Here is a 26,656-nt window from a genome sequence, read left to right on the forward strand (position 1 = left end):
TTCCCCAACACCTTCTCTCTCTCCCAGCTCCCCATCCCCACCTCATCCACCCCTTCCCCACAGGCATCGCGCTGGCAGTGGCGGCCGTCTCCCTCCTCCTCCTGGCTGCAGCCACCTACTGTGCCGTGAAGAAAGGTGAGCGATTTGGGGAAATTCAGGGTAAACAATGAGGTAAAACCCACAGGGAAGTCGTAACGAAACATAGCACTTTGGCATCGCCAGTCCCTTACCCTGTTTCACAGGAAGATGAAGGAACCATTCCTTTTTCAAGTGCAAAGAGGATATGTGCTGAGATGGGGAAGACTAAATGCATCACTGCCCCAAACAAACATTTGTTCCCAGAGCACTTTGTCAAAGAAGGCAGTGTCCGAGCTGGGCTGAAAGGATGAAAAAAGGCTCCTCACACTTGGGCTGCCCAGAGCTGCTGAGAGCTTGGGAGAAGCCAGTCTGGGAAACGGGACTCATGGTTGCATAGTTGGAAAACCCCATCCCTGAGTGAGGTGTGGAGGTTCAGCCCATCATCTCCATGCTGCAGCCCAGAGCAGGGAAAGCCAGGGCTGGGCAGTAACTCTGCGTTCCCGCCTCACCCTTTCCTTTCCTTGCAGGGGCGTGCAGAGAGAGGTGCCAAAGGTGAGCAGCAATCCCTCCAAGCTGTGGGGCTGGGGGGAGGGAGAAGGGCATCCCGTGTGCCCTGGGGTGGTTCTTGGCAAGGAGCACCTTGGTCTGTGTCAATGGGTAGCTTCCCCCTCGGGTTGAAGCAGGGAGGAGCAGGGTTTGCCTGGGCTTGACTCCAGCTGTGGACCCAATGCAAGAAAACATCATCCCTGGGAATGACCCAAAAGGTCCCATTGCTGCGGGATGGCAGTGGGGCCATAGACCCTCAACACCCCTTCTCCTTGCTCTCTCACCACTGCTCGGTGATGCTGGTAGCGCTGAGGACTCTTCTGCTGATGACCGGAGTTGCTGTAAGTGTAACAAGTCCCCCTGCACCCTCCCCCTCCTGGCACCGGCCGCAATGTCCTTCTGCTTTGGCTTCCTGCCCCGCTTGCAATGCACAGCTGCTCCAGTCCGCAGTAGTCTCCAAAACATTCTTATAGATACCCAAGAAGTTCAATCTCGGTAAATTCTCTTCTCACTAAATCGTCCCAGTCAGAGCCTGATATCTATGATTGAAACCTGGGGCTTCTCCCTTACAATCCTGGGCTGTGTTGTTGTCTCCCGTGTCCCGCTGATGGTGTGACACTAACGCAGGTTCTCCCTGCAGATGTCAACACTGATGAACTGGGCAGAGTTAAGGTGAGTTCAGATCCTGCAGAACCTTTCTCGCTGTGCGAGCTCTTCGGGGCTGCGTCATGGCGTGTTTGAGGGCAAACTAAGCCTACCCCCCTTGAGGCTGGCATTTTCCCATAGCTCTGCTGTGGCTGTCATTGGTCTCCATCCACGGTGCCAGGAGAGCGAGGCTGCTGTCTTTTCTATTTTGAAGGTCTCACAACCAAACTGCTCCGAAGCTTCACTTTATGCCAACTTATGAGAAAGCGAGAGGTGATGCAGCCAGCTTCTGCGTTACCCAACACAAGACATGGCGTTCACATGGATCCTTGCTGGCTCTCTCTCCCCTCCGTGAGAACCTCTGGACATTTCCTGGATGTTTCTTTTGGGGCTCAGGATGGCTCCTTCATGGGTTGCAACTCTGCCGTTCCCCACCAATTCCGGGCGTTAGCTCTTCTGCAGAAGATGATTGCTTGGAGCGACCTCAGAAAACCCAAGAGCCCTCTCCACTAAACCAGCCTGCTGCCAGCTTTGTGGAGATCATGTTGTGCAGGTGGAGGAGGTGTCCACACAAGTCCTCTGACAGAGGCACACGGAAATGGGGATAGCGTGGGGGATTTCTGAGCTGTAAATAAAAGCATGAAGGTGCAGCCCAAAGAGAAAGAAGTTTTTTTTTTATTGCCTTATCTGTAGAGAGGTGTCAGGTCTCCCTGAGAGCGGCTGTCTGTCTTTCTCAGGGGTTGTGACCCAAACCTGGTGCATGGGGCTGACATGGGGACTTCATATGCTATCGAGCGTGAAAACCTGCAAAGCTTTTTCTGGCTAAAGCCTCAGCATGAATGTAAACCAGGAGCTACAAACGGATGAGCATTTTGATGCAAGACCATGATCTGACACAGCACAGGCAGCCCCATCACCTTGCCTGCTCTTTTACTATTCCAATTGCATGGAGCCTTTTGGGTCTGTTGAAGGCAACAAAGGAGTCTTGTCTGGGATTTCCGGTTGGGAAGGAGAGCTTGGCCAGGAAGAGACAGGCAGGAGCAGAATGCCAAGATGATGCTTTTAGAGTCTGGTGATGTCTCAGCTGAGCTCAGGCAAGAGACAGCTCCCCTTTCCAACCCCGTGTCTCTCTACAGTCCCTTCATAGCTCTACAGACACCCCTCTGGGTCTCTACGGATGTCTTTGGGCAGCTCAGTGCCATTCCTTAGGGGACTGTGTAAGACACATATACTTTGGGATACAAATTCATAGATGTTTATTGTTCATTTGAGCAAAACCACATCATCATTGCTCATAGTTTTTGACAAGGATGTATGAGCAGCTCAGTGCATATGCATCTATGTACCCATATAGAGAGATGTGAATCATTGTGGGGAGATATCACAGCACACCCATAGCTGTATCATGAAGTCTATTTAAACACATCTTCCTTAACACAGGAGGAAGGAGATGTCTTTACGTGTAAATTCACAATGTATGTAATGTACTGTATATGCATTTTGGTGTAATAGGTTGTAATTGTAAGTGCGAGTCATAGATATAGTTTCAGTGGAAGTCATGCAGAAGACATTTCTGATGTGTGTGGGAAGGGCTGGTGAGGGTGGAAGGGTTGGGTGCGCACAGGGTGGCATGGAGAGGGCTTGTGGGCAGGCGTTGCCCTGCCAAGCCCAGCGCTGGCAATTGCCCAGCAAGAGCTGGTGGAGAGAAAAGGCCAAGGTGGGCACGGCTCCCCGTGCGCTCGCCATGCTGCAGCGCTATCTGGGCTGGCTGCGAGAGCGGCTCACCGTGGCATACGTTGTGGTGGTGTCCATCTCTTGCACGCGAGGCTTGAGAGGAAAAATGAAAGCATGTTATTTCAGCTGCTGGCTCTGAGCCCAGAGTGCCACAAGGCAGGAAAAAGGAGAGCAGATGTGGGGCAGGACTGTGTTCTGAGGTGGCCCCTTATTTCTGCTTCGTTCTTGTTTTTACAAGTTCTTTTTTTTTTTTCCCCAGGTCTCCTCAAAAACTCCACATTTAAAAATATTTCAGGATGTGTAAATTCTTCGCCTTGTGAGACTGCACAGCAGCTGAAATACTCTTAAAAGACAATGTTTGAGAATGCAAAGAAAAAAAAATTTCTTTGTAGAAAAAATCTTGTGTCGTTGAAGAATTGTCACCCATAAAGGGGAATGAGGTGTGGCAAGATGTGGGCAGGTGGGCACAGAAATATATGTCTTCTTCTTTAAGTGCATCGGTTGGGTTCTCGGTGGGAAGAGCCCTGTGGGACTCCCCAGGCCAAGGCATGGACAGGGACCCCCACCAGCACAGCCCCTCCCTGGGGGCCCCGCTCCCTCCTCTGGCACCAAAGCTGTGCCACCACTCAGCCTGGTGCGTCCAACGTGGGCGATGGTGGAGTCTGTTGGGGGGCAAAAAGCACCTGGTTAGCCCTTGCTTCCCCTGCTGGGTCTGGGTGAGACCCACCGCGCCTTTGATCAGCACATGCCCCGGGCTCAGGACGCAATGCCCTGCCCTCTTTCCCCCACCTTTCACCCCGCTCTGGGCAGCAGAGCACCGTGCCCTTCCACCTGTGCGTGTGGAGCAGGGATGCTGGGGTTTGGCTGCATTTCCCCCACCCCGCGGCATTGTCCCTCTCTGCCCAACCAGCAGACCTGTATCTGCCGCTCTGCGCCCACCTGTGAAACCAAAGTCACCCTGAACATAGACGGAGGCACACGGACCACCTCCCCCTTACCCCACACACCACACCCCCCCTTTGCTGCAGTCTGTGGTGTCAGAGGGAGCAAGGAGATGTTTTCCCCACCAGTGCCCACCAATGGACGCACATCCTCAGCTGCTGCCCTCTGCTTGGAAGCAGAAATCATGGTGAAGTGAAAATACAGAGGGGGAAAAAGTCCAGAAGAACTAATTCTCCAGGAGGGGTCCATGGGTCACCCAGAGAGAGGAGGTGGTACTCACACTATATTTCGTTCTCGTCGGTCACCTCAGCCTCATGTCTGGGAAGTTGGTGCTGCCTGGAGAGGAGGGGGAAAAGAGGTTTTGGGTGCGTGTCCAGGCTGTGATGACATCATTCGGGTCATTCCCGGGGATGATGCTTTCTAGCATCAAGTCCATGGCTGGAAAGAAGTCCAGGGCAAGCCCTGCTCCTCTCTGACTCCACCAGAGGGGGATTTTACCCATGGACAAATACCACTCTGCCCCATGCAAAGGACAACCCAGGACCACCACAGGGAAGCTGGAATGCCTCCCTCTTCATCCCCCCCAGCCCCATAGCCTGGAGGGATTGCTGCTCACCTTTGGCACCTCTCTCTGCAGGCCCCTGCAAGGAAAGGAAAGGGTGAGGCGGGAATGCAGAGTTACTGCCCAGCCCTGGCTTTCCCTGCTCTGGGCTGCAGCATGGAGATGATGGGCTGAACCTCCACACCTCACTCAGGGATGGGGTTTTCCAACTATGCAACCATGAGTCCGTTTCCCAGACTGGCTTCTCCCAAGCTCTCACCAGCTGTGGGCAGCCCAAGTGTGAGGAGCCTCTTTTACTCCTTTCAGCCCAGCTCGGACACTGCCTTCTTTGACAAAGTGCTCTGGGAACAAATGTTTGTTTGGGGCAGGGATGCATTTAGTCTTCCCCATCTCAGCACATTTGCTCTTTGCACTTGAAAAAGGAATGGTTCCTTCATCTTCCTGTGAAACTGGGTAAGGGACTGGCGATGCCAAAGCGCTAAGTTTCGTTATGACTTCCCTGTGGGTTTTAGTTCATTGTTTACCCTGAATTTCCCCAAATCGCTCACCTTTCTTCACGGCACAGTAGGTGGCTGCAGCCAGGAGGAGGAGGGAGACGGCCACCACTGCCAGCGCGATGCCTGTGGGGAAGGGGTGGACGGGGCGGGGATGGGGAGCTGGGAGAGACAGAAGGTGTTGGGGAAGAGGGGGTGTCATGAGGAGAGGAAGCCAAGAGCGGGAGGTGCCCTTAGAGCCAGGCCTCATCCCACCTGAGGATCCTGCCCGTATGCTGGTGCCGGCAGCCCAGCACCCCTCGGCCTCGTGCTGGGGGACACCGGGTGTGCGGGGAGGGAATCACTCACCTGCGGTCGATGGCTCTGCCTGGGAGCTGGACCCGCTGCCTGCGAGGAGAAAGGCACAGGCTGAGAGTCTCCAGCTCTCCCACGTCCTGCCCAGAATCAGCACCTGTGGGCCCCCCTCATCTTCCATCTATCGACCGTTGTGACAAATCAATGAATGCCTCTCACGGCTGTGGCTCTGGATGAGATGTGGCACCACCCCTCTGCCCTTTGCGTGATGCTGGGGCAGGAGAGGAGTAGGATGCTCTCCCGGGACTGGAAGGAGTTGCCCCAGTGGCAAAGACTGGGCTGAACTGCACCCTGACAACAACAGTCCAGAGTGCCCAGGGCCAAGTCATGGGGCAACACAGGGTCCCTGCCCTAATTTAGGGTCTGTTTGTCTCTGCAGTGGTTCCTGCCCATGCCCAGTGCCACCTCTCACCTCTGACAGCCAGGTGCCGGGGAGCACTGAGGGCAGAGCTCCTCACCCAGTTGCTCTCGTTCCTGTGCTGGTACCCACACGCGTACGTCCCTGCGCTCCCCAGGGTGATGTTCAGCAGCACAAAGTAGCTGAGCTGTCCCCGTTGGGCTTTCACGCTGTACTCCTCCACCCCATCCTTGCAGAAGATGATTTGTGTTGCAGGAGACCGGCGTTCAATGGAGCAACAGAACAAAACCCGTTCTCCCTCCTGAGCGCTGAAGGTATTCAGGAAGAGGGCAGGAGCTGGGAGGTCACCTGGAGAGATGGCACAGGGATTTCCCAGGCCAGTGTTAGTGACGACAGAGTTGCCAAACACCCTGAATCTGGGAGAGCAATAGTTCTCCTTTCCACGGCTTCACCCGTGGGGAATGAACCCCCTCTCCCATCCCGTCTCCACCAAAGCACACCACCCTTGTCCAGACCAGCCTTGTTCTCACCATCCCCTGGGGAGCTGCAGATGTCCTGGGCGGTCACACTGGCACCTGCACCATGGGGCAGAGAGGGGGTTAGTTGGAGGGATAGTGACCCGCCTCATGCAGATGATCGTGCCCTGGTGCCCACTGCTGAGTCCTTGCTGGGCGAGCACCATCCCACCCTTGAGGGTCCATGAGGCAACTCCTCAGTCTCCTTCTTTGAAACCTCCCGCAGCCCATTTTTTCAGGGTTTGGTGTTCCAGGTGTCTTTGCTCCTTTGTCTCTAAGCTCTGCCCCACCTTACCCATTTCACAGCTCTGCATATCGGCATAAAAGGGTCCCCAATGAAGAGTCACTAATGTCCCAAGCGCTACCTGTCTCTCTGCTCCCGTCACAGAGCACCACAGGCAGAAAACATCTTCTATCCCGACATAACAGTTGTCATCACCACCAGGAAGGCATTTTCATTTCAGTTCAGCACAATACAAATGACAAAGCTCTGTCCCTCCACCCTCCCTGTGTTCATGTCCCTAAAGACGCTTTCTCTGGGAGCCCCATACAGAACATGAGCAGTAATTCAGTTACAAAGAAAAGGAAACAAAGCAGTTGTACATCCCCCCATTTTGTTGCAACATAGGGGATGTGAACACACAATTTGAATCTGATGGAATCACCATGAAGCCAGTGGTCTGTTGAAGCTGGGGAAGTACCCCGAGAGGTGTTCCTCGCACAGCTTCTGGGCATAAAAATCAAGGTAAGACACAACTGTGCACACATCTTTGCACAACGGAATGCACTACATCTTCTTTGCAACTCCTCCTCTCATTTCTCCCAGCTCTCCACCAAGCCAAGTCCCCATGCCCCGCTCCCAAAGCCTGGCAGCCCCATCCCCGTCCCGCAGACGTGCCCGGCTCCCACTCACCCAACAGCAGCAAGGCCATGCTGGGCAGATGCAGCACGGGCGCCCAACCTGCCCTCCGCGCCGGCCCCTTGCCCATCCCTGCCTGCCCGCAGCTGGCAGGCTCTGCTTTCTGAGCAGCTGAGAGCGCTGCACAAGAGGTGTCTGCTCTGGGCTTTGCTGCGCCTGGGAACAACCCACATGTGGCCAGAGGCGCCGTCCCACAAAGAAGAGCCTATTGGCGGTCCCCTGCTGACCCCTGCGCATCATCTCAGGCTTTTCTTTGTGCCTGTCCTGGCTCGTTCTCCTGCTGTGCGTTGGCTGCACAGCCTGAGGTCATCTTTTGCCATTGGGATCTGAGGGCTGCCGAGAAGCAGCCTCTGCCTCCCTCTCTACCTTGCAAGACACACGTCTGGGACCACTTTCCCCATGGGTCCTCTCCCGCCCCACCACTACACATCTCACTCTGCAAGTAGAGTGGACTGGTGGGTCTGGGAAGACGCAACTGTCTATGTTAGGAGCCTGGGAACTAGGAGGGCAGCAGAGGAAGAGCGTCTACAAGAGGGTTTTGTGCAGGCGTAGCCACTGGAGAGCAGGCATGATGGCCAAGCCTCCAGGATAGCCTCCAGGACTGAGTTTCTTGGCTCATGGAGATCAACGGTAGCATCTGATAAGCCACAATGCAATGTGCTGTACCAGGCTTTTCGCTGTGCATTGCACATGGTCAAGTGGATCTGCATAGGAGAAGAGAGATGGAAATTAGGAGGCCTCTTCCATTTGAAATGGATCCAGAAAGAAAAAACACGCAAAAATGTGAGTGCAAATGAAAGCTCATGGCTTTTTAACAGGTCATCAGGGACCCGGCCTTTTGGGACTTCCCCTTAGAGAAAAGTGGATCCCTCCATGTACAATTGTCTCAGCCGAGCTCAGCACCATCTCAGCTCAGCCCAGACACTGCTCCTCGCTGCAGCTGCTGGGCTCAGAGTAATAGTGCTCTAAAAAAAGCCCTTCCTTTCCCACAGCAGCTCTCTCATCAGCAAGGTGTTCATCTCCTGCTCACTCTGCGTGCTCAGACATGTGCGCTTGGCCACACCACTCCTCTGTGTGCACAGCAGTCGCTGTTATTTTTAGAAATGAGATTTCCCTCTCACTCCTACACACCAGCCCAACCGCTCCTTCAGAAAGATCTGTGTCGCCAGCAGCTGCAAATCTGGAAGCCAGGAGCCGAAAATAGGTGGGGGATGGCATAGGGCTGGAGGTCTGGAGACTGGAGCAGCTCTTTGCATGGCTATGAGCCCAGCTGGCTGTGTTCTGTCCTGGCTGATGAAGAAGACAGGTTGCTTCTTTCCACCCTGCTTCGGAAGGCATTTTCAGCACAGCCAGGGAAGTTTGCAGTGCCAGCACCCAAATTACCTCTTCTCAAGCACCATGCCACACTGTGGACACCCTGTGTGGATGAGGTGCAGTTAAAGGTGGCTGCATGTCTCACGTGTCGCATTCCCTGGGGCATCTCTGCTGGTGGGGGAGCAACCTGCTCCTCCTGGCACCCACCCCCTCAGCACCCTCACCCTGGAGAGATGCAGCCACTGAACCAGAGGGGCCAGCCAGCCTGGAGACACCCCTGTCCCCACTGACCTCTGATGCCCTCACTACCCTGCGCTCCCTGCAGTCTCCACTCCTCTCCACCATAAGTGGACCTGAGCCATGCCGGCCCTGGGCTGACAGTTGGGGTCAGGCCAATTGGGGGATGTGCCACCATTGCTCTGCTCTCCTTTGCTCTGCCCCTGCTCTCTCCTCACATGAAAGCCAGTTGAACCTCCCACCATCCCAGGTGTGTTTCATCCCTGCAGATGTCCCTCCTGCTCACAGAAAGCAGAGTCTCCATTGCCAGGTGAATGCCTGCAGCCCAGGAGGACACAGAAGGAGACTTGGATGGCTGCAGCCTCAGACAGCCATGCTCTCCAGCTCCTGCATCTCCAGTGTTTCCCACAAACTGGGGTTGGAGAGATATAAAGGGTTTGTCTGGAAGTGGACAGTTGATGCATCTCCTCTGTCTTTGAGTGTCTCCTCTGAAGAGAGCTGGGAGAGCTGCTTTCCTCCTGGCTGGTGGGTCCACGAGTCCTGGAAGGGAACTGCTGTCCCCTGCACCTGGTGCTGCCAGGTTTTCCCTCCCTGCTGTCATCAGCCTGGAACATGTGTCTTGGCAAAGGCCATCAATGAAAACTCATGTCCAAGGGGTGGTCGATCCTGCCCTTCTTTAGCCCACACCCACCCATGGTGGTGCAGGGGGACTGGGCTGAAAAACTCAGCCAGAAAAAGAACCCAGGCGGGTTTCTGGCTCCAGGCAAATGAGGGTGGGCTCTACACATCATCAGTCCCCAACACACACCCCGCGATCAAGTGTCCACGCACGCAGTCTTAAACTTCAGACACCAACGGCTCTTACCACTGGGCCGAGACACAATGGTGTGTGAGAGGGGCTGATGCTGTTTGCACAGCCCAGGCCATGAGCAGGCGGGGTAGCTGTGACCCCGAGGGTGCAAAGCAGGGTGGGGGACAAGGGGCAGGAGGCCTTGGCAGGGAGGATGCTCCTCCCCAGGCACAGGCAAACAACCCTCGTGATGCGCTCTCTGAGTGTCCGGAAATGCAGGCGGGGACTCTGCAGGCGCAGCGTGCGCAGTGGGGGCTGAGGCAGGGCCCCCGCTCAGTTGGTCACAGCCTCCGGCTGTGGGGAAGGCTCTGCTAGCCACAGCAATGCAGCAGGAGCAGCCCCAGGCGCGCTGCAAGCCACGGGCCAGGCAGCTCTGGAAGCGCTGTCCCCAGCTGAGAGAAAAGCAGACGCTTGCAGGAGAGGCTGTTGCCGCAGCGCCCCCCAAAATGCTGGGGCAGGTGGCCTGGGGCAGGCTGTCTCCTTGTGGGCCTGCCTTCCTGCTGCTGCTGCTGCTGCTGCTGCTGGGTGAGTTGGGGCATGGCTTTGGCGTGGGGCTGAGGCCGGGAGGGCTGCTGAGCGGGGCAGGCCAGGGCCCGTGCTGGGCACAGGGGAGGGTGGGCAAAGGCTGTGCGCAGCCGCCGTGCAGCGCTGAGGGGCAGAGTGTCTTGGGTGGGGGAGGAAGACCGTTGCTTCCTCCAGACGCGACAAAGTGCTGAGCAAAAGGTGTATTTTTCGAACGCCACAAGTGGGTTCGAGTCGCAGTGTGAGACTTTGTACATGCTGGAGTGCTGTAGGGATCCATGCTCACCCACCTGCAAGAGCAAACCCATGCAAAATGGGCTTGGGGTTTTGTCAAGCCAGGAGACTGAGGACATGCAGGCTGGAGACACATGGGTGAGAAGGTGCTCGCCCAGCAAAATCTCAGCGCTGGGGACCAGTGCATGTGGGTGAGTCAGGTCATTGCCCCTGTAAAGAAAAGCCTCTTTTCTGCATGGAACAGGTGCCGGCGTGACTCCCCAGGACATCTGCAGCTCCCCACGGGATGGTGAGCACGGGGATGGGTCCTTAAAAAGGAGTGGTGAAGGAGTGGAGATGGGAAGGGAGAGGGGATTGATTCCCCTGGTGTGAACCCCTGGAGGGGAGACTCCTGCCCTGCCTTTTGTAGCTCCCACAACAGTAACTGTGGCCTGGGGCATCCCCGTGCCATCTCTGCAGGTGACCTCCCACCTCCTGAACTTTTCCTGACCACCTCGAATGCACGGGAGGGAGAACAGGTTGTGCTTCGCTGCTCCATTGATGGGCACTCTCCTGCTACCTGAATCGTCTTCTGCAAGGATGGTGTGGAGAAGTACAGCCTGAAAGCCGAAAAGAGAAAGCTTACGTACTCCATGCTTGTGACTGTGACGATGGAGAGCACGGGGACGTACAGATGTGGGTACCAGCAGAAGACTGAGCACTACAGAATGAGGAGCTCTGCGCTCAGCACTCCACAGAACCTGACTGTCACAGGTGAGGCGTCCCATGGTACCCAAGCACACTCCGCTGCAGAGCCTCAATGACCCCAGTTGAGGCTGGGAACCCCTCTGTGCCCCATGTCATTGTCCTGAGCAGTGGGGATGCTCAGACAAGCCTTTGCCACTGGGTGACCTTGTACCTGTCCCGGGAGAGCATCCTGCTCCTCTCCTGCCCCAGCATCACGCAAAGGGCAGAGGGGTGGTGCCACATCTCATCCAGAGCCACAGCCGTGTGAGGCATTCATTGATTTGTTACGACGGTCGATAGATGGAGGATGAGGGGGTCCCCACAGGTGCTGAGTCTGGGCAGGACGTGGGAGAGCTGGAGACTCTCAGCCTGTGCCTTTCTCCTCGCAGGCAGCGGGTCCAGCTCCCAGGCAGAGCCATCGACCGCAGGTGAGTGATTCCCTCCCCACACACCCAGTGTCCCCCAGCACGAGGCCAAGGGGTGCTGGGCTGCCGGCACCAGCATACGGGCAGGATCCTCAGGCGGGATGTGGCCTGGCTCTAAGGGCACCTCCTGCTCTCGGCTTCCTCTCCCCATGACACCCCCTCTTCCACAACACCTTCTCTCTCTCCCAGCTCCCCATCCCCGCCTCGTCCACCCCTTCCCCACAGGCATCGTGCTGGCAGTGGCGGCCGTCTCCCTCCTCCTCCTGGCTGCAGCCACCTACTGTGCCGTGAAGAAAGGTGAGCGATTTGGGGAAATTCAGGGTAAACAATGAACTAAAACCCACAGGGAAGTCATAACGAAACTTAGCGCTTTGGCATCGCCAGTCCCTTACCCAGTTTCACAGGAAGATGAAGGAACCATTCCTTTTTCAAGTGCAAAGAGCAAATGTGCTGAGATGGGGAAGACTAAATGCATCCCTGCCCCAAACAAACATTTGTTCCCAGAGCACTTTGTCAAAGAAGGGAGTGTCCGAGCTGGGCTGAAAGGAGTAAAAGAGGCTCCTCACACTTGGGCTGCCCACAGCTGGTGAGAGCTTGGGAGAAGCCAGTCTGGGAAACGGACTCATGGTTGCATAGTTGGAAAACCCCATCCCTGAGTGAGGTGTGGAGGTTCAGCCCATCATCTCCATGGTGCAGCCCAGAGCAGGGAAAGCCAGGGCTGGGCAGTAACTCTGCATTCCCGCCTCACCCTTTCCTTTCCTTGCAGGGGCGTGCAGAGAGAGGTGCCAAAGGTGAGCAGCAATCCCTCCAGGCTCTGGGGCTGGGGGGGATGAAGAGGGAGGCATTCCAGCTTCCCTGTGGTGGTCCTGGGGTTGTCATTTGCACGGGGCAGAGTGGTCTTTGTCCATGGGTAAAATGCCCCTCGGGTGGAGGCAGAGAGGAGCAGGGCTTGCCCTGGGCTTCCTTCCAGCCATGGACCTGATGCTAGAAAGCATCATCCCCGGGAATGACCCGAATGATGTCATCACAGCCTGGACACGCACCCAAAACCCTTTTCCCCCCTCCTCTCCAGGCAGCACCAACTTCCCAGACATGAGGCTGAAGTGACCGACGAGAACGAAATACAGTGTGAGTACCACCTCCTCTCTCCGGGTGACCCATGGACCCCTCTTGGAAAATTAGTTCTTCTGGACTTTTTCCCCCTCTGTATTTTCACTTCACCATGATTTCTGCTTCCAAGCAGAGGGCAGCAGCTGAGGATGTGGGTCCATTGGTGAGGGCTGGTGGGGAAAACATCTCCTTGCTCCCTCTGACACCACAGGCTGCAGCAAAGGGGGGGTGCCTTGGGTGTGGGAAGAGGGAGGTGGTCCGTGTGCCTCAGTCTATGCTGATGAAAGGCGGGGTGGGTCTCACCCAGACCCAGCAGGGGAAGCAAGGGCTAACCAGGTGCTTTTTGCCCCCCAATAGACTCCACCATCGCCCACGTTGGACGCACCAGGGTGAGTGGTGGCACAGCTTTGGTGCCAGAGGAGGGAGCGGGACCCCAGGGAGGGGCTGTGCTGGTGGGGGTCCCTGTCCATGCCTTGGCCTGGGGAGTCCCACGGGGCTCTTCCCACTGAGAACCCAACCGATGTACTTGCAGAAGAAGACATATATTTCTGTGCCCACCTACCCACATCTTGCCAGACCTCATTCCCCTTTATGGGTGAAAATTCTCCAACAGCACAAGATTTTTTCTACCAAGAAATTTTTTTTTCTTTGTATTTTCAAACAAAAAAGAATTCATTTTTAAAAGTATTTCAGCTGGTGCAGTCAAAATTACTATCACAAAGGGAAGAAATCACACATCCTGAAATGTTTTTAAATATGGAATTTTTGAGGAGACCTGGAAAAAAAAAAAAAAGAACTTGTAGAAACAAGAATGAAGACAAAATGAGGGGCACCTCAGAACACAGTCCCGCCCCACATCTGCTCTCCTTTTTCCTGCCTTATGCCACACTGGGCTTGGAGCCAGCAGCTGAAATAACATGCTTTCATTTTCCCTCTCAAGCCTCGCGTGCAAGAGATGGACACCACCACAACGTATGCCACGGTGAGCCGCTCTCGCAGCCAGCCCAGATAGCGCTGCAGCATGGCGAGCGCACGGGGAGCCGTGCCCACCTTGGCCTTTTCTCTCCACCACCTCTTGCTGGGCAATTGCCAGCGCTGGGCTTGGCAGGGCAACGCCTGCCCACAAGCCCTCTCCATGCCACCCTGTGCGCACCCAACCCTTCCACCCTCACCAGCCCTTCCACACACATCAGAAATGTCTTCTGCATGACTTCCACCAACAGGATATCTATGACGCGTATTTACAATTACAACCTATTACATCTAAATGCATATACAGTACATTACATACATTGTGAATGTATCTGTTAATACATGTATATGTGAACACATCTCATTCCTACTGTGTAAAGGGAGATGTGTTTAAATAAACCTCGTGATACAGCTATGGGTGTGCTGTGATATCTCCCCACAATGATTCACATCTCTACACACAGGTACACAGATGCATATGCACTGAGGTGCTCATACATCCTTGTTAAAAGCTCTGAGCAATGATGATGTGGTTTTGCTCAAATGAACAATAAAATTCTATGAAGTTGTATCCCAAATTATATCTGTCTTACACAGTCCCCTAAGGAATGGCATTGAGCTGCCCAAAGACATCTGTAGAGACCCAAAGGGTTGTCTGTAGAGCTATGAAGGGACTGTAGCAGAGCAGGGTGATGGGGCTGCCTGTGCTTTGTCAGATCATGCTCTTGCATCATAATTCTGATCTGTTTGTAGCTCCTGGTTTACATTCTTGCTCAGGCTTTAGCCAGAAAAAGCTTTGCAGGTTTTCACGCTCGATAGCATATGAAGTCCCCATGTCAGCCCCATGCACCAGGTTTGGGTCTGTCAGGAGGGAGCACCAGGCCAGAACTGTGTCGCCAGGCTGGGCAGAAGGTAAGTCGAGGCTCAGATGAGGAGCCGGGAGGTGACCTGGAAGGAAGGCAGTGATGCAGGATGCTGCAGGCAAGGGTTTGTGATGGTGGGGCTGCAAAATGCTCTAGCTCAAGGAGGGCAGAATCTCTCCTCCAATGGCGTGTACGCATGGAACAAAGCTCCTCTCTTTCCCGTGCCCCACTCCCTGTACCACTGCCTTTTCGGGACCCATCCCTGTGCTCCCCATCCCCTGGGGAGCTGCAGATGTCCTGGGCGGTCACACTGGCACCTGCAGTGTGCAGAAGAGAGGGTGTTGGTTAGAGGGGCAGCAACCCGGCTCGCCGGCCTCTCCCAGCCCAGCTCCCCACTGCCGAGTCCCTGCTGGGCAGCACCTTCCCACCCACGCATCTCTAGCGTGCATCTTATCCACCTCCGCTCTCGAAATCACGCCAAGCCGATAATGGGTGGCATTGCTGTTACAGAAGCATCCCCCTGCTACCCCAATCCACTCCAGCGTGTACAAAGTCCATGTTATGACGCAAACATCCTGAGAAAGATTTGAATATTATGCTCTTTCCCAGAGCTGCGTCGCGTCTGGAGGAAGCAACGGTCTTCAAGCAACAGCTACCCCGCCGGCTCATGGCCTGGGTTCTGCCCAGGCATAAAGAAATCATAATCCCTGGGAATGACCAAAAAGACCCCATTGCTGCATATGGCAGTGGGGCCAAGCACCCTCAGCACCTCTTCTTCCCGCTCTCTCCAAACCTCTCGGTGATGCTGGTTGTGCTGAGGACCCTTCTGCTGACAGCCAGAGTTACTGTACGTGCCAATTCCTCTTCCACTCTTCCCCCTCCTGCTACCGGCACAATGTCCTTTTGCTTCGGCGTACCTGCTTGCAAGGCAGAGCTGGTCCCATCATCACTGTTTTTAATGACAATTCTTTAAATTCCAATAAATTAATCTTAGTGAATTCTGTTCCCAATTAATAATCCCAGATCCCAGACAGAAAAAGCTTTGCAGGTTTTCACGCTCGATAGCATATGAAGTCCCCATGTCAGCCCCATGATCCAGGTTTCGGTCACAACCCCTGAGAAAGACAGACAGCCGCTCTCAAGGAGATTTCTCACCTGACACCTCTCCTGGGATAAGGCAATAAAAAACCCTTCTTTCTCTTTGGGCTGCACCTTCATGCTTTTATTTACAGCTCAGAAATCCCCCACGCCATCCCCATTTCCCTGTGCCTCTCTCAGAGAACTTGTGTGGACACCTCCTCCCCTCCACAACATGATCTCCACAAAGCTGGCAGCAGGCTGGTTTAGTGGAGAGGGCTCTTGGGTTTTCTGAGGTCGCTCCAAGCAATCATCTTCTGCAGAAGACCTAAAGCCCGGAATTGGTGGGGAACGGCAGAGTTGCAACCCATGAAGGAGCCATCCTGAGCCCCAAAAGGAACATCCAGGAAATGTCCAGAGGTTCTCAGGGAGGGGAGAGAGAGCCAGCAAGGATCCATGTGAACGCCATGTCTTGTGTTGGGTAACGCAGAAGCTGGCTGCATCACCTCTCGCTTTCTCATAAGTTGGCATAAAGGGAAGCTTCGGAGCAGTTTGGTCGTGACACCTTCAAAATAGGAAAGACAGCAGCCTCGCCCTCCTGGTGCCCATCACGGCCACAGGCGTGGGGCTGGGATGGCACCTTGGAAGGAGACCAATGACAGCCGCAGCAGAGCTATGGGAAAATGCCAGCCTCAAGGGGGGGGGGGCCTTAGTTTGCCCTCAAACAGGTCATGACTCAGCCCCAAAGAGCTCGCACAGCGAGAAAGCTTCTGCAAGAGCTGAACTCACCTTAAATCTGCCCAGTTCATCAGTGTTGACATCTGCAGGGAGAAACTGCGTTAGTGTCACACCATCAGCTGACACTGGAGACAACAACACAGCCCAGGATTGTAAGGGAGAAGCCCCAGGTTTCAATCAGAGATATCAGGCTCTGACTGGGACGATTTAGTGAGTAGAGAATTTACCGAGATTGAACTTCTTGGGTATCTATAAGAATGTTTTGGAGACTACTGCGGACTGGAGCAGCTGTGCATTGCAAGCGGGGCAGGAAGCCAAAGCAGAAGGACATTGCGGCCGGTGCCAGGAGGGGGAGGGTGCAGGGGGACTTGTTACACTTACAGCAACTCCGGTCATCAGCAGAAGAGTCCTCAGCGCTACCAGCATCACCGAGCAGTGGTGAGAGAGCAAGGAGAAGGGCTGTTGAGGGTCTATGGCCGCACTGCCATCCCGCAGCAATGGGGCCTTTTGGGTCATTCCCAGGGATGATGCTTTCTTGCGTCGGGTCCACAGCTGGAGTGAAGCCCAGGCAAACCCTGCTCCTCCCTGCTTCAACCCGAGGGGGGAGCTACCCACGGACACAGACCACGGTGCTCCTTGCCAAGAACCACCCCAGGCCACACGGGATGCCCTTCTCCATCACCCCTAAGCTCTTCAGCCAGGACGGATTGCTGCTCACCTTTGGCATCTCTCTCTGCAGGTCCCTGCAAGGAAAAGAAAGGGAGATGTGGGGAATGGTCAATGTGGCTTCACCAAGGGGAAATCACGCTTGACCAATGTGATAGCCTGCTCGGATGGCATGCCTGGCTGGGTGGGTGAGGGCAGAGCCGTGGGCGTTGTCCACCTCGACTTCAGCAAGGCTTTTGACGCTGTCTCCCAGAACATCCTTGTAGGGAAGCCTAGGAAGTGTGGGTTAGATGAGTGGGCAGTGGGGTGGATGGAGAAGGGGCTGAATGCGGTGAATGACTTGTGGTGTTCCCCAGGGGTCAGTACTGAGTCCAGTCTTGTTCAACGTATCCGTCAATGAGCCAGACAAGGGAACAGAGTGTACCCGCAGCAAGTTTGCTGGTGACTCAAAGCTGGGAGCAGTGGCTGACACAGCAGTCGGCTGTGCCACCGTACAGCGAGACCTGGAGAGGCTGGAGAGTTGGGTGGAGAGGGACCAAATGAAGTTCAAGAAGGGCAAGTGCAGGGTCCTGCAGCTGGGGAGGAATAACTCCATGCAGCAGTAAGGATTCGGGTTTGACCTCTTGGAAAGCAGCTACACAAGAGGGGGAGCTGGGAGTGCTGGTGGACAAGAAGTTGACCACGAGACAGCAATGTGCCCTTGTGGCCAAGAAGCCCAATGGTCTCCTGGGATGCATTAGAAAGAGCGTGGCCAGCAGGTCGAGGGAGGTCATCCTCCCCCTCTGCTCTGCCCTGGGGAGGCCACATGTGTATGAGTACTGTGTCCAGTTCGGGGCTCCCCAGTTCAAGAAAGACAGGGAACTACTGGAAAGAGTCCAGCAGAGGGCTACCAAGATGATGAAGGGCAGGAGCATCCCTCTGATGAGGCAAAGCTGGAGAGCCGGGTCTATATAGGCCAGAGAAGAGAAGGCTGAGAGGGGATCTCATCAATGCTGAGCAATATCTAAAGGGCGGGTGTCAAGAGGATGGGGCCAGACTCTTTCCAGTGGTGCAGTTGACAGGACCAGGAGCAATGGGAACAGGCTGGAACACAGGAAGTTCCGTCTCAACATGAGGTAAAACTTTATGACTTTGAGGGTGGTAGAGCATAGCAGCAGGAAAATGTCTGTGAGGGGCAGGGATGTATTTGGTATCTCCCCCTCAACTTTGGTATCCAAACCATCTCACAAGGCAGGAAGTTTTCCCCATCTCTGAAAGTTTGCTACCTCTAGGTGATGAAGGAAAGTTTTGAGGGGCTCAGCTTCCTCTGAAACAGGAGTAAAGAGCTGCCCATCCTAAAGTGGCATTGCTCACACAGCAACAGCCCCACATCAGGGTGCCATTTTGGCCCCACTGTTTACCCTGAATTTCCCCAAATCGCTCACCTTTCTTCACGGCACAGTAGGTGGCTGCAGCCAGGAGTACTGGCTCTGGGAGCCCCATACAGAACATGAGCAGTAATTCATTTTAAAAAAAAAAAGGAAACAAAAAAGCGGTTAAATAGGACACATACATCCACTGTTTTGCTGAAACATAGAGGATATGAATACTTTATTTGAGTCTGCTAAAAGCACCATGGAGCCAGTGGTCTGTTGAAGCTGGGGAAGTACCCCGAGAGGTGTTCCTCGCACAGCTTCTGGGCATAAAAATCAAGGTCAGACACAACTGTGCACACATCTTTGCACAACGGAATGCACTACATCTTCTTTGCAACTCCTCCTCTCATTTCTCCCAGCTCTCCACCAAGCCAAGTCCCCATGCCCCGCTCCCAAAGCCTGGCAGCCCCATCCCCGTCCCGCAGACGTGCCCGGCTCCCACTCACCCAACAGCAGCAAGGCCATGCTGGGCAGATGCAGCACGGGCGCCCAACCTGCCCTCCGCGCCGGCCCCTTGCCCATCCCTGCCTGCCCGCAGCTGGCAGGCTCTGCTTTCTGAGCAGCTGAGAGCGCTGCACAAGAGGTGTCTGCTCTGGGCTTTGCTGCGCCTGGGAACAACCCACATGTGGCCGGAGGCGCCGTCCCACAGAGGAGCTTATTGGAGGTCCCCTGCTGACCCCTGTGCATCATCTCAGGCTTTTCTTTGTGCCTGTCCTGGCTCGTTCTCCTGCTGTGCGTTGGCTGCGTAGCCTGAGGTCATCTTTTGCCATTGGGATCTCTGTGGCTGCCAACAAACGGCCTCTCCCGCTCTCCCTGCTTTGGCAAGAGACACGTCTGGGACCACTTTCCCCATGGGTCCTCTCCCGCCCCACCACTACACATCTCACTCTGCAAGTAGAGTGGACTGGTGGGTCTGGGAAGACGCAACTGTCTATGTTAGGAGCCTGGGAACTAGGAGGGCAGCAGAGGAACAGCATCTGCAAGAGGGTTTTATGCAGACGTAGCCACTGGAGAGCAGGCATGATGGCCAAGCCTCCAGGATAGCCTCCAGGACTGAGTTTCTTGGCTCATGGAGATCAACAGCAGCATCTGATAAGCCACAATGCAATGTGCTGTACCAGGCTTTTAGCTGTGCATGGCACATGGTCAAGTGGATCTGCCTCGGAGAAGACAGATGGAAATTAGGATGCCTCTTCCATTTGAGATGGATCCAGAAAGAAAAAACACGCAAAAATGTGGATGCAAATGAAAGCTCATGGCTTTTCAACAGGTCATCAGGGACCCGGCCTTTCGGGACTTCCCTTTAGAGAAAAGTGGATCCCTCCATGTACAATTGGCCCAGCCGAGCTCAGCACCATCTCAGCTCAGCCAGACACTGCTCCTCGCTGCAGCTGCTGGGCTCAGAGTGATATTGCCCTAAAAAAAGCCCTTCCTTTCCCACAGCAGCTCTCTCAGCAGCAAGGTGTTCATCTCCTGCTCACTCTGCATGCTCAGACGTCGACAACAGCACCGCTTGGCGACACCACTCCTCTGTGTGCACAGCAGTGGCTGTTATTTTTAGAAATGAGATTTCTCTTTCACTCCTACACACCATCCCAACCGCTCCTTCAGAAAGACCTGTGTCCCCAGCAGCCCCAAATCTGCAAGCCAGGAGCCAAAAATAGGTGGGGGATGGCATAGGGCTGGAGGTTTGGAGACTGGAGCAGCTCTTTGCATGGCTCTGAGCCCAGCTGGCTGTGTTCTGCCCTGGCTGATGAAGAAGACAGGCTGCTTCTTTCCACCCTGCTTCGGAAGGCATTTTCAGCACAGCCAGGGAAGTTTGCAGTGCCAGCACCCAAATTACCCCTTCCCAAGCACCAAGCCACTGTGCACACCATGTGTGGATGAGGTGCAGGTGAAGGTGGCTGCACGTCTCACCCACGCCATCCCCTGAAGCATCTCTGCTGGCGGGGGAGCAACCTGCTCCTCCTGGCACCCACCCCCATCATCACCCTCACCCTGGAGAGATGCAGCCACTGAGCCAGAGGGGCCAGCCAGCCTGGAGACGCCCCTGTCCCCACTGCCCTCTGACGCCCTCACTGCCCGGCGCTCCCTGCAGTCCCCACTCCTCTCCACCATAAGAGGACCTGAGCCATGCCAGCCCTGGGCTGCCAGTTGGGGTCAGGCCAGTTAGGGGATGTGCCACCATTGCTCTGCTCTCCCTCGATCTGCCCCTGCTCTCTCCTCACATGAAAGCCAGTTGAACCTCCCACCATCCCAGGTGTGTTTAATCCCTGCCGATGTCCCTCCTGCCCACAGAAAGCAGCATCTCCATTGCCAGGTGAATGCCTGCAGCCCAGGAGGACACAGAAGGAGACTTGGATGGCTGCAGCCTCAGACAGCCATGCTCTCCAGCTCCTGCATCTCCAGTGTTTCCCACAAACTGGGGTTGGAGAGATATAAAGGATTTGTCTGGAAGTGGACAGTTGATGCATCTCCTCTGTCTTTGAGTGTCTCCTCTGAAGAGAGCTGGGAGAGCTGCTTTCCTCCTGGCTGGTGGGTCCACGAGTCCTGGAAGGGAACTGCTGTCCCCTGCACCTGGTGCTGCCAGGTTTTCCCTCCCTGCTGTCATCAGCCTGGCACATGTGTCTTGGCAAAGTGCTGATCTGAGGGTGACAGAGGCCATCAATGAAAACTCATGTCCAAGGGGTGGTCGATCCTGCCCTTCTTTAGCCCACACCCACCCATGGGTGGTGCAGGGGGACTGGGCTGAAGAACTCAGCCAGGAAAAAAACCCAGGTGGGTTTCTGGCTCCAGGCAAATGAGGATGGGCTCTACACATCATCAGTCCCCAACACACACCCCGCGATCAAGTGTCCACGCACGCAGTCTTAAACTTCAGACACCAACGGCTCTTACCACTGGGCCGAGACACAATGGTGTGTGAGAGGGGCTGATGCTGTTTGCACAGCCCAGGCCATGAGCAGGCGGGGTAGCTTTGACCCCGAGGATGCAAAGCAGGGTGGGGGACAAGGGGCAGGAGGCCTTGGCAGGGAGGATGCTCCTCCCCAGGCACAGGCAAACACCCCTCGTGATGCGCTCTCTGAGTGTCCGGAAATGCAGGCGGGGACTCTGCAGGCGCAGCGTGCGCAGTGGGGGCTGAGGCAGGGCCCCCGCTCAGTTGGTCACAGCCTCCGGCTGTGGGGAAGGCTCTGCTAGCCACAGCAATGCAGCAGGAGCAGCCCCAGGCGCGCTGCAAGCCACGGGCCAGGCAGCTCTGGAAGCGCTGTCCCCAGCTGAGAGCAAAGCAGACGCTTGCAGGAGAGGCTGTTGCCGCAGCGCCCCCCAAAATGCTGGGGCAGGTGGCCTGGGGCAGGCTGTCTCCTTGTGGGCCTGCCTTGCTGCTGCTGCTGCTGCTGCTGCTGGGTGAGTTGGGGCATGGCTTTGGCGTGGGGCTGAGGCCGGGAGGGCTGCTGAGCGGGGCAGGCCAGGGCCCGTGCTGGGCACAGGGGAGGGTGGGCAAAGGCTGTGCGCAGCCGCCGTGCAGCGCTGAGGGGCAGAGTGTCTTGGGTGGGGGAGGAAGACCGTTGCTTCCTCCAGACGCGACAAAGTGCTGAGCAAAAGGTGTATTTTTCGAACGCCACAAGTGGGTTCGAGTCGCAGTGTGAGACTTTGTACATGCTGGAGTGCTGTAGGGATCCATGCTCACCCACCTGCAAGAGCAAACCCATCCAAAATGGGCTTGGGGTTTTGTCAAGCCAGGAGACTGAGGACATGCAGGCTGGAGACACATGGGTGAGAAGGTGCTCGCCCAGCAAAATCTCAGCGCTGGGGACCAGTGCATGTGGGTGAGTCAGGTCATTGCCCCTGTAAAGAAAAACCTCTTTTGTGCATGGAACAGGTGCCAGCGTGACTCCCCAGGACATCTGCAGCTCCCCAGGGGATGGTGAGCACGGGGATGGGTCCTTAAAAAGGAGTGGTGAAGGAGTGGAGATGGGAAGGGAGAGGGGATTGATTCCCCTGGTGTGAACCCCTGGAGGGGAGACTCCTGCCCTGCCTTTTGTAGCTCCCACAACAGTAACTGTGGCCTGGGGCATCCCCGTGCCATCTCTGCAGGTGACCTCCCGCCTCCTGACCTTTTCCTGAACACCTCCAACGCACGGGAGGGAGAACAGGTTGTGCTTCGCTGCTCCATTGATGGGCACTCTCCTGCTTACCGAATCGTCTTCTGCAAGGATGGGGTGGAGAAGTACAGCCTGAAAGCCCAACGGGGGCAGCTCAGCTACTTTGTGCTGCTGAACATCACCCTGGGGAGCGCAGGGACGTACGCGTGTGGGTACCAGCACAGGAACGAGAGCAACTGGGTGAGGAGCTCTGCCCTCAGTGCTCCCCGGCACCTGGCTGTCAGAGGTGAGAGGTGGCACTGGGCATGGGCAGGAACCACTGCAGAGCCCAACAGACCCTATATTAGGGCGGGGACCCTGTGTTGCCCCATGACTTGGCCCTGGGCACTATGGATATTGTTGTCAGGGTGCAGTTCAGCCCAGTCTTTGCCACTGGGGCAAGTCCTCCCGGTCCCTGGAGAGCATCCTGCTCCTCTCCTGCCCCCAGCATCACGCAAAGGGCAGAGGGGTGGTGCCACATCTCATCCAGAGCCACAGCCGTGTGAGGCATTCATTGATTTGTCCTGATGGTCGCTAGATGGAGGATGAGGGGGTCCCCACAGGTGCTGATTCTGGGCAGGACGTGGGAGAGCTGGAGACTCTCAGCCTGTGCCTTTCTCCTCGCAGGCAGCGGGTCCAGCTCCCCGGCAGAGCCATCGACCGCAGGTGAGTGATTCCCTCCCCGCACACCCAGTGTCCCCCAGCACGAGGCCGAGGGGTGCTGGGCTGCCGGCACCAGCATAGGGGCAGGATCCTCAGGCGGGATGTGGCCTGGCTCTAAGGGCACATCCTGCTCTCAGCTTCCTCTCCCCATGACACCCCCTCTTCCCCAACACCTTCTGTCTCTCCCAGCTCCCCATCCCCGCCCCGTCCACCCCTTCACCACAGGCATCGCGCTGGCATTGGCGGCCGTCTCCCTCCTCCTCCTGGCTGCAGCCACCTACTGTGCCGTGAAGAAAGGTGAGCGATTAGAGAAACTCAGGGTAAACACTGGGGCCAAAATGCCACCCTGATGTGGAGTTGCTACTGGGCGACCAATGCCACTTTAGCATGGGCAGCCCCTTACCCCTGTTTCATGGAAAGCTGAGCCCCCAAAAACTTTTCTTGATCACCTCATGGGGAGCAAATATGCTCAGATGAGGAACATGAAATGTACCTCTCTCCCAGGAATACATTGGCTGCCAGTGCTCTGGGCACGAGAAGGGAGTCTCCCAAGTGGCCTGAGAGGAGCCAGCTCTGCTCACACACTTGGGCTGCTCCGGTGGCTGCTCTTCTTTGAGCTTGGCCCAAAGCTGCTCAGGGCATGGGAGAAATCAGTCTACGAAACAGGGTTAAAAGTTCCAAATAGAGGCTGGAAAAGTGCCTCTGTGAGTGAGGTGTGGAGGTTCAGCCCATCATCTCCATGGTGCAGCCCAGAGCAGGGAAAGCCAGGGCTGGGCAGTAACTCTGCGTTCCCGCCTCACCCTTTCCTTTCCTTGCAGGGGCGTGCAGAGAGAGGTGCCAAAGGTGAGCAGCAATCCCTCCAGGCTCTGGGGCTGGGGGGGATGAGGAGGGAGGCATTCCAGCTTCCCTGTGGTGGTCCTGGGGTAGTCCTTTGCACGGGGCAGAGTGGTCTTTGTCCATGGGTAAAATCCCTCTCAGGTGGAGGCAGAGAGGAGCAGGGCTTGCTCTGGGCTTCCTTCCAGCCATGGACCTGATGCTAGAAAGCATCATCCTCGGGAATGATCCGAATGATGTCATCACAGCCTGGACATGCACCCAAAAACCCTTTCCCCCCCCCCTCTCCAGGCAGCACCAACTTCCCAGACATGAGGCTGAAGTGACCGATGAGAACGAAATACAGTGTGAGTACCACCTCCTCTCTCCGGGTGACCCATGGACCCCTCTTGGAAAATTAGTTCTTCTGGACTGTTTTCCCTCTCTGAATTTTCACTTCACCATGATTTCTGCTTCCAAGCAGAGGGCAGCAGCTGAGGATGTGGGTCCATTGGTGAGCGCTGGTGGGGAAAACATCTCCTTGCTCCCTCTGACACCACAGGCTGCAGCAAAGGGGGTGTGCGGTGGGTGGGTAAGGGGGAGGTGGTCCGTGTGCCTCCGTCTATGTTCAGGGTGACTTTGGTTTCACAGGTGAACACAGAGCGGCAGATACAGGTCTGCTGGTTGGGCAGAGAGGGACAATGCCGCGGGGTGGGGGAAATGCAGCCAAACCCCAGCATCCCTGCTCCACACGCACGGGTGGAAGGGCACGGTGCTCTGCTGCCCAGAGTGGGGTGAAAGGTGGGGGAAAGAGGGCAGGGCATTGCGTCCTGAGCCCGGGGCATGTGCTGATCAAAGGCGGGGTGGGTCTCACCCAGACCCAGCAGGGGAAGCAAGGGCTAACCAGGTGCTTTTTGCCCCCCAACAGACTCCACCATCGCCCACGTTGGATGAACCAGGGTGAGTGGTGGCACCAGCTTTGGTGCCAGAGTCAAGAGCGAGAACCCAGGGAGGGGCTGTGCTGGTGGGGGTCCCTGCCCATGCCTTGGCCTGGGGAGTCCCACGGGGCTCTTCCCACCAGGAACCCAACCGATGCACTTGCAGAAGAAGACATATATTTCTGTGCCCACCTGTCCACATCTTGTCACACCTCATTCCCCTTTATGGGTGAAAATTCTCCAACAACACAAGATTTTTTCTACCAAGAAATTTTTTTTTCTTTGCATTTTCAAACAGAAAAAATTCCCTTTTAAGAGTATTTCAGCTACTGTGCAGTCTCACAAGGGGAAGACATCACACATCCTGAAATGTTTTTAAATATGGAGCTTTTGAGGAGACCTGGGGAAAGAAAAAAGAACTTGTAAAAACAAGAACGAAGCAGAAATAAGGGGCCACCTCAGAACACAGTCCTGCCCCACATCTGCTCTCCTTTTTCCTGCCTTGTGGCACACTGGTCTCTGAGCCCGCGGGTGAAATAACATGCTTTCATTTTCCCTCTCAAGCCTCGCATGCAAGAGATGGACACCACCACAACGTATGCCACGGTGAGCCACTCTCGCAGCCAGCCCAGATAGCGCTGCAGCATGGCGAGCGCACGGGGAGCCGTGCCCACCTTGGCCTTTTCTCTCCACCAGCTCTTGCTGGGCAATTGCCAGCGCTGGGCTTGGCAGGGCAACGCCTGCCCACAAGCCCTCTCCATACCACCCTGTGCGCACCCAACCCTTCCACCCTCACCAGCCCTTCCACACACATCAGAAATGTCTTCTGGATGACTTCCACCAAAACTATATCTATGACTCGCACTTACAATTGCAACCTATTACACCAAAATGCATATACAGTACATTACATACATTGTGAATGTATACATAAAGACGTCTCCTTCCTCCTGTGTTAAGGAAGATGTGTTTAAATAAACTTCATGATACAGCTATGGGTGTGCTGTGATATCTCCCCACAATGATTCACATCTCTACAAATGGGTACACAGATTCATATGCACTGAGGTGCTCATACATCCTTGTTAAAACCTATGAGCAATGATGATGTGGTTTTGCTCAAATAAGCAATAAACATCTATGAATTTGTATCCTCAATTACATCTCTGTCTTACACAGTCCCCTAAGGAATGGGTTTCAGCTGCCCAAAGACATCCGTAGAGACCCAAAGGGGTGTCTGTAGAGCTCTGAAGGGACTGTAGAGAGACACGGGGATGGAAAGGGGAGCTGTCTCTTGCCTGAGCTCAGCTGACACATCACCAGACTCTAAAAGCTTCATCTTGGCATTCTGCTCCTGCCTGTCTCTTCCTGGCCAAGCTCTCCTTCCCAACCGGAAATCCCAGACAAGACTCCGTTGTTGCCTTCACCACACCCAAAAGGCTCCATGCAATTGGAATAGTAAAAGTGCAGGCAAGGTGATGGGGCCGCCTGTGCTGTGTCAGATCATGGTCTTGCGTCATAATTCTCATCCGTTCGTAGCTTCTGGTTTGCATTTGTGGTGCGGGTATAAGTAGGAACAGCTTTGCAGGTTTCCACGCTGGCTGGATTTTTATGTCCCGGTTTGATCCCCATGAACCAGGTTTCAATCACAAAGCCTGCAGGCAGAGAGACAGCCTCTGCTGGAGGGAGTGCACCTCCAGACGAGGGCAATGAAGATGATCAGAGGGCTGCAGCAGCTCTCTTATGAGGACAGGCTGAGAGAGTTGGGGTTGTTCAGCCTGGAGAAGAGAAGGCTCCCGGAAGA

Source organism: Vanellus vanellus (genome assembly GCF_965231255.1).
Source record: "Vanellus vanellus genome assembly, chromosome: 29".
NCBI classification, from domain to species: Eukaryota; Metazoa; Chordata; class Aves; order Charadriiformes; family Charadriidae; genus Vanellus; species Vanellus vanellus.